Source organism: Pleurodeles waltl, chromosome 6 (assembly GCF_031143425.1).
Source record: "Pleurodeles waltl isolate 20211129_DDA chromosome 6, aPleWal1.hap1.20221129, whole genome shotgun sequence".
NCBI lineage: Eukaryota > Metazoa > Chordata > Amphibia > Caudata > Salamandridae > Pleurodeles > Pleurodeles waltl.
Window position 1 is genome coordinate 17,004,429 of NC_090445.1, and position 13,003 is coordinate 17,017,431.

Here is a 13,003-nt window from a genome sequence, read left to right on the forward strand (position 1 = left end):
GGACTACTATTAGCCTTTGCCACATCTGGCTCTACCTGACATAATGCCCATCCTTGACAACCCTTGCAGTCTGCAGGTAGCGTGGACTCTGGACTACTATTAGCCTTTGCCACATCTGGCTCTACCTGACATAATGCCCATCCTTGACAACCCTTGCAGTCTGTAGGTAGCGTGGACTCTGTAATACTATTAGCCTTTGCCACATCTGGCTCTACCTGACATAATGCCCATCCTTGACAACCCTTGCAGTCTGTAGGTAGCGTGGACTCTGGACTACTATTAGCCTTTGCCACATCTGGCTCTACCTGACATAATGCCCATCCTTGACAACCCTTGCAGTCTGCAGGTAGCGTGGACTCTGGACTACTATTAGCCTTTGCCACATCTGGCTCTACCTGACATAATGCCCATCCTTGACAACCCTTGCAGTCTGCAGGTAGCGTGGACTCTGGACTACTATTAGCCTTTGCCACATCTGGCTCTACCTGACATAATGCCCATCCTTGACAACCCTTGCAGTCTGTAGGTAGCGTGGACTCTGTAATACTATTAGCCTTTGCCACATCTGGCTCTACCTGACATAATGCCCATCCTTGACAACCCTTGCAGTCTGTAGGTAGCGTGGACTCTGGACTACTATTAGCCTGTGCCACATCTGGCTCTACCTGACATAATGCCCATCCTTGACAACACTTGCAGTCTGAAGGTAGCCTGGACTCTGGACTACTATTAGCCTTTGCCACATCTGGCTCTACCTGACATAATGCCCATCCTTGACAACCCTTGCAGTCTGTAGGTAGCGTGGACTCTGGACTACTATTAGCCTTTGCCACATCTGGCTCTACCTGACATAATGCCCATCCTTGACAACCCTTGCAGTCTGTAGGTAGCGTGGACTCTGGACTACTATTAGCCTGTGCCACATCTGGCTCTACCTGACATAATGCCCATCCTTGACAACCCTTGCAGTCTGTAGGTAGCGTGGACTCTGTAATACTATTAGCCTTTGCCACATCTGGCTCTACCTGACATAATACCCATCCTTGACAACCCTTGCAGTCTGTAGGTAGCGTGGACTCTGGACTACTATTAGCCTGTGCCACATCTGGCTCTACCTGACATAATGCCCATCCTTGACAACCCTTGCAGTCTGTAGGTAGCGTGGACTCTGGACTACTATTAGCCTGTGCCACATCTGGCTCTACCTGACATAATGCCCATCCTTGACAACCCTTGCAGTCTGTAGGTAGCGCGGACTCTGGAATACTATTAGCCTGTGCCACATCTGGCTCTACCCGACATAATGCCCATCCTTGACAACCCTTGCAGTCTGTAGGTAGCGTGGACTCTGGAATACTATTAGCCTGTGCCACATCTGGCTCTACCCGACATAGTGCCCATCCTTGACAACCCTTGCAGTCTGTAGGTAGCGTGGACTCTGGAATACTATTAGCCTGTGCCACATCTGGCTCTACCCGACATAATGCCCATCCTTGACAACCCTTGCAGTCTGTAGGTAGCGTGGACTCTGGACTACTATTAGCCTTTGCCACATCTGGCTCTACCTGACATAATGCCCATCCTTGACAACCCTTGCAGTCTGCAGGTAGCGTGGACTCTGGACTACTATTAGCCTTTGCCACATCTGGCTCTACCTGACATAATGCCCATCCTTGACAACCCTTGCAGTCTGCAGGTAGCGTGGACTCTGGACTACTATTAGCCTTTGCCACATCTGGCTCTACCTGACATAATGCCCATCCTTGACAACCCTTGCAGTCTGTAGGTAGCGTGGACTCTGTAATACTATTAGCCTTTGCCACATCTGGCTCTACCTGACATAATGCCCATCCTTGACAACCCTTGCAGTCTGTAGGTAGCGTGGACTCTGGACTACTATTAGCCTGTGCCACATCTGGCTCTACCTGACATAATGCCCATCCTTGACAACACTTGCAGTCTGAAGGTAGCCTGGACTCTGGACTACTATTAGCCTTTGCCACATCTGGCTCTACCTGACATAATGCCCATCCTTGACAACCCTTGCAGTCTGTAGGTAGCGTGGACTCTGGACTACTATTAGCCTTTGCCACATCTGGCTCTACCTGACATAATGCCCATCCTTGACAACCCTTGCAGTCTGTAGGTAGCGTGGACTCTGGACTACTATTAGCCTGTGCCACATCTGGCTCTACCTGACATAATGCCCATCCTTGACAACCCTTGCAGTCTGTAGGTAGCGTGGACTCTGTAATACTATTAGCCTTTGCCACATCTGGCTCTACCTGACATAATACCCATCCTTGACAACCCTTGCAGTCTGTAGGTAGCGTGGACTCTGGACTACTATTAGCCTGTGCCACATCTGGCTCTACCTGACATAATGCCCATCCTTGACAACCCTTGCAGTCTGTAGGTAGCGTGGACTCTGGACTACTATTAGCCTGTGCCACATCTGGCTCTACCTGACATAATGCCCATCCTTGACAACCCTTGCAGTCTGTAGGTAGCGCGGACTCTGGAATACTATTAGCCTGTGCCACATCTGGCTCTACCCGACATAATGCCCATCCTTGACAACCCTTGCAGTCTGTAGGTAGCGTGGACTCTGGAATACTATTAGCCTGTGCCACATCTGGCTCTACCCGACATAGTGCCCATCCTTGACAACCCTTGCAGTCTGTAGGTAGCGTGGACTCTGGAATACTATTAGCCTGTGCCACATCTGGCTCTACCCGACATAATGCCCATCCTTGACAACCCTTGCAGTCTGTAGGTAGCGTGGACTCTGGACTACTATTAGCCTGTGCCACATCTGGCTCTACCTGACATAATGCCCATCCTTGACAACCCTTGCAGTCTGTAGGTAGCGTGGACTCTGGACTACTATTAGCCTGTGCCACATCTGGCTCTACCTGACATAATGCCCATCCTTGACAACCCTTGCAGTCTGTAGGTAGCGTGGACTCTGGACTACTATTAGCCTTTGCCACATCTGGCTCTACCTGACATAATGCCCATCCTTGACAATCCTTGCAGTCTGTAGGTAGCGCGGACTCTGGACTACTATTAGCCTGTGCCACATCTGGCTCTACCCGACATAATGCCCATCCTTGACAACCCTTGCAGTCTGTAGGTAGCGTGGACTCTGGACTACTATTAGCCTGTGCCACATCTGGCTCTACCCGACATAATGCCCATCCTTGACAACCCTTGCAGTCTGTAGGTAGCGTGGACTCTGGACTACTATTAGCCTGTGCCACATCTGGCTCTACCTGACATAATGCCCATCCTTGACAACCCTTGCAGTCTGTAGGTAGCGTGGACTCTGGACTACTATTAGCCTTTGCCACATCTGGCTCTACCTGACATAATGCCCATCCTTGACAACCCTTGCAGTCTGTAGGTAGCGTGGACTCTGGACTACTATTAGCCTGTGCCACATCTGGCTCTACCTGACATAATGCCCATCCTTGACAACCCTTGCAGTCTGAAGGTAGCCTGGACTCTGGACTACTATTAGCCTTTGCCACATCTGGCTCTACCTGACATAATGCCCATCCTTGACAACCCTTGCAGTCTGTAGGTAGCGTGGACTCTGGACTACTATTAGCCTTTGCCACATCTGGCTCTACCTGACATAATGCCCATCCTTGACAACCCTTGCAGTCTGTAGGTAGCGCGGACTCTGGACTACTATTAGCCTGTGCCACATCTGGCTCTACCTGACATAATGCCCATCCTTGACAACCCTTGCAGTCTGTAGGTAGCGTGGACTCTGGAATACTATTAGCCTGTGCCACATCTGGCTCTACCTGACATAATGCCCATCCTTGACAACCCTTGCAGTCTGTAGGTAGCGTGGACTCTGGAATACTATTAGCCTGTGCCACATCTGGCTCTACCTGACATAATGCCCATCCTTGACAATCCTTGCAGTCTGTAGGTAGCGCGGACTCTGGACTACTATTAGCCTGTGCCACATCTGGCTCTACCCGACATAATGCCCATCCTTGACAACCCTTGCAGTCTGTAGGTAGCGTGGACTCTGGACTACTATTAGCCTGTGCCACATCTGGCTCCACCCGACATAGTGCCCATCCTTGACAACCCTTGCAGTCTGTAGGTAGCGTGGACTCTGTAATACTATTAGCCTGTGCCACATCTGGCTCTACCCGACATAATGCCCATCCTTGACAACCCTTGCAGTCTGTAGGTAGCGTGGACTCTGGACTACTATTAGCCTGTGCCACATCTGGCTCTACCCGACATAATGCCCATCCTTGACAACCCTTGCAGTCTGTAGGTAGCGTGGACTCTGTAATACTATTAGCCTTTGCCACATCTGGCTCTACCTGACATAATGCCCATCCTTGACAACCCTTGCAGTCTGTAGGTAGCGTGGACTCTGGACTACTATTAGCCTGTGCCACATCTGGCTCTACCTGACATAATGCCCATCCTTGACAACCCTTGCAGTCTGTAGGTAGCGTGGACTCTGGACTACTATTAGCCTGTGCCACATCTGGCTCTACCTGACATAATGCCCATCCTTGACAACCCTTGCAGTCTGTAGGTAGCGTGGACTCTGGACTACTATTAGCCTGTGCCACATCTGGCTCTACCCGACATAATGCCTATCCTTGACAACCCTTGCAGTCTCTAGGTAGCGTGGACTCTGGACTACTATCAGCCGTTGTCACATCTGGCTCTACCTGACCTAATGCCCATCCTTGACAACCCTTGCAGTCTGTAGGTAGCGCGGACTCTGTAATACTATTAGCCTGTGCCACATCTGGCTCTACCCGACATAATGCCCATCCTTGACAACCCTTGCAGTCTGTAGGTAGCGCGGACTCTGGACTACTATTAGCCTTTGCCACATCTGGCTCTACCTGACATAATGCCCATCCTTGACACACCGTTGGTGTTCTTGGCGTAATTATTTTGGTCTATTGTTCATGAGGGGGACTGGCACAATGGCACCTATCCTGACTTACTGCGGCTATTCTGGGCGTCACTCTGATTAACCCTGGCATAATGGTGATGGCATACGACTGCTGTTTTGTATGCTGTCATTGGGGGCGGATGCCCTGTCGAACACGGCTTGGACAACTCGCCACATCGGGGTGCTGCGAGCACCGGTTCTATTAAGTCTAGCAACCACTGGGTATCGGACACATTTTATGAGTGCTCCTAGTGCATGGCTGCTGTTTCCTTTGCTCCTAATGTACTAACTTCTGTGTGGGACTTTCGTACATGGACCATTCATATAGATTATTCCCTGATGAAGCTCTATTTTGGGCGAAACACGTTAGCTGAGCATTTGTCTGTATATGAAGAATAAATAACTCCAAAAATAAGGAAATCTTATGATTAACGTTGTGAATGAGTTTTTTTGCAAATTTTACTTTGTTTGTTGCCGCTCTTATCTGAAGCCCAAACATGTATTTTATTTTCTAAACATTAAACCTGGTATTTAGGGACAGAAGTACTGTTTTGTTTTCAAAAAAATGACAGGCTTGGGTTTGGAGCAAAGTGATTTAAATTGTGCAAAACTGACGTGGTATTTCAGAGTGAACCACCTTTTTCGGAAAGTGTCAAGATGACGTTTCGGACCAATTGACTGCACTTCTCAAGTATATTAAAAGCTGACATACATCCCGAGTTTGGGAGGCTTGATGCTGAGTTTATTTGGTAGCAATGGCCACCTGACTGCTCTGGCTATCACTTCCGGGTTTGTGTGGAGATATTTATTGTACTGATAAAGATGTGCTACTATGATCACTACTGCTGCTGGAGGTCTGATGTGACCTGTCTGCTATGACACTGCTAGCCCCTGTAACTGAGCAGCAGCTCCGCTGCGCTGGCCCGTGCGGGGCCTCTAGCTATCATGCCTACGACCCAGGGTGTGCACAGTTGTTTCATTTTACACCGCGCTCCTTCCCAGTAGATTCCCAGACATGAGATGTAACTGAGAACCAGGCTGCAAGGGGGGGATGGAGGCATGAAATGGACAAACTCCATCTGTATTTTCTAAAGCAATAGCCCATGTGACAATGGAGAACCAGATGTTTAAATCATTATTAGGATATTGCTCATCTGCCAATTTTTAGGGAAATATTTCTGAAAACAAATCAGTATTTATCCATCGAGTTTTCTTTAGGGGGTAACTCAGTCCGGTACCCTGGGGAGGGGAGGATCTGTCTGAACACAACAAAACGTATTGGAATTATCGAGAAGCTCTGGAATTGCTGGCAAGTCATATAAAAGCTGTGCTGTGAGCGGCCATTAAAGCATTTTTTTGCAGGTTTTTCTAGCACAGTTTCAGGGAGGAGCCAAAGGAGGTCGCGCTCGCTCTGTATCGTGACACGAGCTGCTCGCCACTGTCGACACCCACTCTCACGACAGGGACCTTTGGGAAAGAGCAACTGGTTAACAAAGGGCAGCTTCGGGCTGCCAAGGGGACAGGGAGCCACAAGGCCACAGAAATCAGAGGGCCACTGAAGCAACGTTTGTGGCTTCCAGTTCTGGGCCCAGCACTCACCCCCTCGGGGAGATGAGGCCACAAGCTTCAGCGCAGGAGAGAGCAACACAGCTGTTCCGTTCGACCCAGCAAATAAAACAAGCATTGGCAAAGCCAGAAGGCCTCACCCCGATACTGTGCTGCATAGCTGTTAATTTGTGCTTGTTGTTTTCGGTGCTGAGCACCGGCCCTTATTTGTGATGGCCGGAGCTTATTCTTCTGCCTCAAGCATTTACTGCGAGAAAAAGACACATATGGGACAGACGGAGAAAGAGAAAAACGAAAAAAACGTCACAAAGGAAGAAAGCTGCAAGAGTGAGCTGAAGGAGCAGGGAGTGGCTGTAAATGGATTGGATTAAAGAGGCCCGAGATGGCTTCAGGACTACGCTGCCTCAGTATTCCGGGCTCGCACATTTAATTACAGCAGCCACGTGTTTAAGTGGAGGGCTTTGGGCACCGGCACCTCTTTATTTACAGATTAAGCACTGGGGCTGCATCGGGAAAAATCAAAATGCTGTTCACGGCTCCAACAAGTCAGTTTCCAATCCAAGCATTGGAACAGAAGGAGAGAAGGAAAGAAGAGACCATGATCCAGCCACGGCTGCTGGCCACGTCATTCTGTGGCCCCACCCATGCGTGGTGAAGGGTGCGTGCATGTCCAGACTTAACAACGGGGCAAGATCTTTCTTTTTGTTTCATTTACAGTCTAAGATGCTCGACGCCACATAGATCGGTATATATTTTTTTAAATGTTAAAAAAGGAAATTGTACTTGCACAAAGCGCTCCTCATGTAGCTGCCAGGCCATGCCAAGGTTTGAACGAAATAATTCCAGCGGGTAGAGGGGCGCAGAACACAATACGGGTGGGCACAGCAGCAATGGCAGTACTGCACCCTACTGCGAGGTGGAGGGGTGCAACTGTGGAGCATGTTGGGGGGCTGGTGATGGAGAAGCAACAAGCGAGGAAGCAGTACAACACAAGTGAACGCGGGCACTCAGACTGCATGATGGAAAGGAGAAAAAGTAGTTCCCTAAATGTAAGCAGTGGAAGGATACAAATCAGACCATCAAAAAGTGGGTAAACAGGGTCTGCTCCAGTGAAGAGACAAACACAGCGCGCATGCCATGGTGAAGAGTGGAGTAGAGTGGAGGGGGATCGAGTGAAGGACAGACGCACGGAGTGTCATGGCGCAGTGTTGCAGTGGGACACAGAGTGAGGGGGCATGGACTGGTGCAGCATAGATTGGAGTGAAGTGTTGTAAAGTAGAGTGGAAGTGTTGTAAAGTAGAGTGGAGTGGCGTAGTGTGCAGTGGTATGATAGCGTGGAGTGGCGTGGAGTAGCATAGTGTTTAAGAGTGGAGTGGCAGAGTAGAGCAGAGTGTCGTAAAGTGAAGTGGCTTAGCATAGAGTGGAGTAGTGTCAGAGTATAGTGGCGTAGCGTGAAGTAGTGTCAGAGTATAGTGGCGTAGCGTGGGGTAGTGTCAGAGTATAGTGGTGTGGAGTACGGTCAGAGTATAGTGGTGTGGTGTAGTGTCAGAGTATAGTAGCGTGGCGTAGTGTCAGAGTATAGTAGCGTGGTTTAGTGTCAGAGTATAGTGGCGTGGAGTAGTGTCAGAGTATAGTGGCGTAGCGTGGAATAGTGTCAGAGTATAGTGGTGTGGAGTAGTGTCAGAGTATAGTGGCGTGGAGGAGTAGTGTCAGAGTATAGTGGTGTGGAGTAGTGTCAGAGTATAGTGGCGTGGAGTAGTGTCAGAGTATAGTGGCGTAGCGTGGAGTAGTGTCAGAGTATAGTGGCGTAGCGTGGAGTAGTGTCCGAGTATAGTGGCGTAGCGTGGAGTAGTGTCAGAGTATAGTGGCGTAGCGTGGAGTAGTGTCCGAGTATAGTGGCGTAGTGTGGAGTAGTGTCCGAGTATAGTGGCGTAGCGTGGAGTAGTGTCAGAGTATAGTGGCGTGGAGTAGTGTCAGTATAGTGGCGTAGCGTGGGGTAGTGTCAGAGTATAATGGCGTGGAGTAGTGACAGAGCATCGTGGTGTGGAGTAGTGTTAGAGTATGGTGGAGTAGTGTCAGAGTATAGTGGAGTAGTGTCAGAGCATAGTGGCGTACCGTGGAGAAGTGTTAGAGCATAGTGGCGTAGCGTCGAGGAGTGTCAGAGTATAGTGGCATGGAGTAGAGTCAGAGTATAGTGGAGTAGTGTCAGAGCATAATGGCGTAGCGTGGATTAGTGTCAGAGTATAGTGGCGTAGCGTGGAGTAGTGTCAGAGCATAGTGGCATGACGTGGAGTAGTGTCAGAGTATAGTGGAGTAGTGTCAGAGCATAGTGGTGTGGAGTAGTGTCAGAGCATAGTGGTGTAGCTTGGAGTAGTGTCAGAGTATAGTGGCGTAGCGTGGAGTAGTGTCAGAGTATAGTGGAGTAGCGTGGAGTAGTGTCAGAGTATAGTGGCGTAGCATGGAGAGTAGTGTCAGAGTATAGTGGAGTGGCGTGGAGCAGTGTCAGAGTATAGTACAGTGGAGTAGTGTCAGTGTATAGTGGCGTAGCGTGGAGTAGTGTCAGTATAGTGGCGTAGCTTGGAGTAGTGTCAGAGTATAGTGGCGTGGAGTAGTGTCAGAGTATAGTAGCGTGGAGTAGTGTCAGAGTATAGTGGAGTAGCGTGGAGTAGTGTCAGAGTATAGTGGAGTAGTGTCAGAGTATAGTGGCGTACCGTGGAGTAGTGTCAGAGCATAGTGGCGTAGCGTGGAGTAGTGTCATAGTATAGTAGCGTGGAGTAGTGTCAGAGTATAGTGGCATAGCGTGGAGTAGTGTCAGAGTATAATGGTGTAGCGTGTAGTAGTGTCAGAGTATAGTAGCGTGGCGTAGTGTCAGAGTCTAGTAGCGTGGAGCAGTGTCAGAGTATAGTGGCGTAGCGTGGAGTAGTGTCAGAGCATAGTGGCGTAGCGTGGAGTAGTGTCAGAGTATAGTGGCGTACTGTAGGAGGCTGGCCTGGTTTGTAGTGGTACCAAGGGGTACTTACACTCTGCACCAGGTCCAGTTATCCCTTATTAGTGTAGAAGAGGTGTCTAGCAACTTAGGCTGATAGAAAAGGGTAGCTTAGCAGAGCAGCTTAGGCTGAACTAGGAGACATGCAAAGCTCCTACTATACCACTGGTGTCATATGCACAATATCATAAGAAAACACAATACACAGATATACTAAAAATAAAGGTACTTTTTTTTAATGACAATATGCCAAAAGTATCTCAGTGAGTACCCTCAGTATGAGGATAGCAAATATACACAAGATATATGCACACAATACCAAAATTATGCAGTAATAGCAAAAGGGATTAATGCAAGCAACGTATAGTCACAATAGATTGCAATGAGAGCACATAGGTATAGGGGCAACACAAACCATATACTCCAAAAGTGGAATGCGAACCACGAATGGACCCCAAACCTATGTGAGCTTGTAGAGGGTCGCTGGGACTGTAAGAAAACAGTGAGGGATAGACAAATAGCCCACCCCAAGACCCTGAAAAGTAGGTGTAAAGTGCACCTATATTCCCCAGAGAGCACAGAAGTCGTGATAGGGGAATTCTGCAAGGAAGACCAACACCAGCAATGCAACAACAATGGATTTCCGGACGACAGTACCTGTGGAACAAAGGGGACCAAGTCCAAGAGTCGCGACAAAGTCGAGATTGGGCAGATGCCCAGGAAATGACAGCTGAGGGTGCAAAGAAGCTGCCACCGGATGGTAGAAGCTGTGGATTCTGCAAGAACGAAGAGGACTAGGAACTACCCCTTTGGAGGATGGATGTCCCACGTCGTGAAGAAGCTTGCAGAGGTATTCCCACGCAGAAAGACCGCAAACAAGCCTTGCTAGCTGCAAGGGTCGCAGTTAAGGTTTTTGGATGCTGCTGTGGCCCAGGAGGGACCAGGATGTCGCCAATTGCGTGAGGAGACAGAGGGGGCGCCCAGCAAGACAAGGAGCCCTCACAGAAGCAGGCAGCACCTGCAGAAGTGCCGGAACAGGCACTACGAAGAGGAGTGAACCGGAGCTCACCCGAAGTCACAAAAGAAGATCCCACGACGCCGGAGGACAACTCACGAGGTTGTGCACTGCAGGTTAGAGTGTCGGGGACCCAGGCTTGGCTGTGCACAAAGGAAATCCTGGAAGAGTGCACAGGAGCCGGAGCAGCTGCAAATCACGCGTTACCCAGCAATGCAGTCTAGCGTGGGGAGGCAAGGACTTACCTCCACCAAACTTGGACTGAAGAGTCACTGGACTGTGGGAGTCACTTGGACAGAGTTGCTGAGTTCCAGGGACCACGCTCGTCGTGCTGAGAGGGGACCCAGAGGACCGGTGATGCAGTCTTTTGATGCCTGCGGTTGCAGGGGGAAGATTCCGTCGACCCATGGGAGATTTCTTTGGAGCTTCTAGTGCAGTGAGGAGGCAGACTACCCCCACAGCATGCACCACCAGGAAAACAGTTGAGAAGGCGGCAGGATCAGCGATACAAGGTTGCAGTAGTCGCCTTTGCTACTTTGTTGCGGTTTTGCAGGCGCCCTGAGCAGTCAGCGGTCGATTCCTTGGCAGAAGGTGAAGAGAGAGATGCAGAGGAACTCTGATGAGCTCTCGCATTCGTTATCTAAAGAATTCCCCAAAGCAGAGACCCTAAATAGCCAGAAAAGGAGGTTTGGCTACCTAGGAAGGAGGATAGGCTAGCAACACAGGTAAGAGCCTATCAGAAGGAGTCTCTGACGTCACCTGCTGGCACTGGCCACTCAGAGCAGTCCAGTGTGCCAGCAGCACCTCTGTTTCCAAGATGGCAGAGGTCTGGAGCACACTGGAGGAGCTCTGGGCACCTCCCAGGGGAGGTACAGGTCAGGGGAGTGGTCACTACCCTTTCCTTTGTCCAGTTTCGCGCCAGAGCATGGCTGGGGGATCCCTGAACCGGTGTAGACTGGCTTATGCAGAGATGGGCACCATCTGTGCCCATCAAAGCATTTCCAGAGGCTAGGGAAGGCTACTCCTCCCCAGCCCTGACACCTTTTTCCAAAAGGAGAGGGTGTAACACCCTCTCTCTGAGGAAGTCCTGTGTTCTGCCTTCCTGGGCCAGGCCTGGCTGGATCCCAGGAGGGCAGAAACCGGTCTGAGGGTTTGGCAGCAGCAGCAGCTGCAGTGAAACCCCGGGAAAGGTAGTTTGGCAGTACCCGGGTCTGTGCTAGAGACTCGGGGGATCATGGAATTGTCTCCCCAATGCCATTGACAATTCCATGATCTTAGACATGTTACATGGCCATGTTTGGAGTTACCATTGTGACGGTATACATAGGTAGTGACCTATGTATAGTGCACGCGTGTAATGGTGTCCCCGCACTCACAAAGTCCGGGGAATTTGCCCTGAACGATATGGGGGCACCTTGGCTAGTGCCAGGGTGCCCACACACTAAGTAACTTAGCACCCAACCTTTACCAGGTAAAGGTTAGACATATAGTTGACTTATAAGTTACTTAAGTGCAGTGGTATATGGCTGTGAAATAACGTGGACGTTATTTCACTCAGGCTGCAGTGGCAGGCCTGTGTAAGAATTGTCAGAGCTCCCTATGGGTGGCAAAAGAAATGCTGCAGCCCATAGGGATCTCCTGGAACCCCAATACCCTGGGTACCTCAGTACCATATACTAGGGAATTATAGGGGTGTTCCAGTATGCCAATGTGAATTGGTGAAATTGGTCACTAGCCTGTTAGTGACAATTTGGAAAGAAATGAGAGAGCATAACCATTGAGGTTCTGGTTAGCAGAGCCTCAGTGAGACAGTTAGTCGTCACACAGGGAACACATACAGGGCACACTTATGAGCACTGGGGCCCCGACTGGCAGGGTCCCAGTGACACATACAACTAAAACAACATATATACAGTGAAATATGGGGGTAACATGCCAGGCAAGATGGTACTTTCCTACACGTACCGTGGAGTAGTGTCAAAGCATAGTGACGTAGCGTGGAGTAGTGTCAAAGCATAGTGAAGTAGCGTGGAGTAGTGTCAGAGTATAGTGGCGTAGCGTGGAGGAGTGTCAAGAGCATAGTGGCGTAACGTGGAGTGGCGTTAAATAGCATGAAGTGGCATAGAGTGCAGTAAAGTGTTGCACAGTGGAGTGGCGTAGAGTGGCATACAGTTTCACAGAGTGGAGTAAAGTGTCGTGGAGTGCCGGAGAGGAATGGTGTAGAGTGAGGTGTCGTAGAGTGTCATGGTGGAATGGAGTACAGTGCCATAGAGCACAACAGAGTAGTGTCAGAGTGGAGAAGCATGGAGTGGAGCGGTGTAGGGTGGTCTGGAGTGAAGTGGCTTAGAGTGGAGCGGCGTAGAGTGGTCTAGAATGAAGTGGATTAGAGTGGAGTGGCGTGGCATGGAGGGTAGTGGAGTAGGGTAGAGTGGAGCGGCGTAGGGTGGTCTAGAGTGAAGTGGCTTAGAGTGGAGTGGCGTAGAGTGGC

The 13,003-nt window shown here is 50.0% G+C and overlaps 1 protein-coding gene across 1 annotated transcript in view; it reads right to left on the bottom strand.

The window, feature by feature from the left end:
• FNBP1 (formin binding protein 1) overlaps window positions 1-13,003 on the bottom strand; it is a 331,426-nt gene that overhangs the window by 14,267 nt on the left and 304,156 nt on the right. The window lies entirely within an intron of this gene.